Raw genomic sequence first — 1,095 nt, forward strand, 5'->3', positions numbered from 1 at the left:
TTTTTTTTTTTAAATCTGTATGCCTATTGCTATGAATTAACCCCTGAAGACTTCCTTAGCTGTATCACAGAGGTTTTGGAGTGTTGTATTTTCATTTTTTTCAAGAAACTGTTTAATGCTTTTTAAAATTTCTTTTATAACACTATCATGTTCTAGCAGGAAGTTATGCACTTTCACATGGATGATTTTGTAAGCTTTACTCTCCTGTGCTTAATTTCTAGTTTTATGACATTGTGATCTGAGAAGATACATTATATTCTTTCAATGTTTTTTAATTTGTTGAGGCTTGCTTTGTGTCTTAATATGTGATCAGTTTGGAGAACATATCATGTGACCTTGTGAAGAAAGTGAATTGAGTTTTAGATCAGTGCAGTTGTGCAATACACCCACAAGGTAGAGTTGGCTGATTTTATAGGTTATAACTTTTGCATCTTTGTTGAGTTTCTTTTGGGTTCTTTGGTGATAGTGGTGTGTTGAAATCTCCTACCACTATTGTGGTGCTGTCTATTTCTTTCTTCAATTCTGTTAACCATTGATTTATGTATTTTGCAAGTTTATCATTTGGTGCATAAATGTTGGCCACGGTTATGTCGTCTTGATCTATTGTACCTTTAGTCATCAGTATTTAATGTCCTTCTTTATCTTTTAAGGTGAATTTTGTTCTGAAATCTTTTTTATCAGAGATTAATATTGCCACTCCTGCTTTTTTGAGGTTACCATTTGCTTGGTATATTTTTTCCAGTCTTTGATTTTTGAGTCTGTCTTTTTCTTCTTTTTTGGGATATGTTTCTTGTAGACAACATATTGATGAGTTTTGTTTTTTTAATCCATTCTGCTACTCTTTTCTTCTTAATTGGTGCATTTAGTCCATTCACATTAAGGGTGATTATTGTCAGGACAGGTTTTACTTTTCCATTTGGCTGTGTTTCTTTTTCTGTTATTTTTGGTTACTATGATCAGTCCACTTTACTTTGAAATCTCTATGTGAAAAACTTTACTTAAACTTTCTTGTAGTTTTGGTCTTGTTGTCACAAATTTTTTAACTTCATTCTTGTCTGTAAAGGATCTACTTTCTCCTTCATATTTGATGGAGAG

This window comes from Elephantulus edwardii, unplaced genomic scaffold (assembly GCF_000299155.1).
Source record: "Elephantulus edwardii isolate Elephantulus edwardi_28Jun2011 unplaced genomic scaffold, EleEdw1.0 scaffold00341, whole genome shotgun sequence".
NCBI lineage: Eukaryota > Metazoa > Chordata > Mammalia > Macroscelidea > Macroscelididae > Elephantulus > Elephantulus edwardii.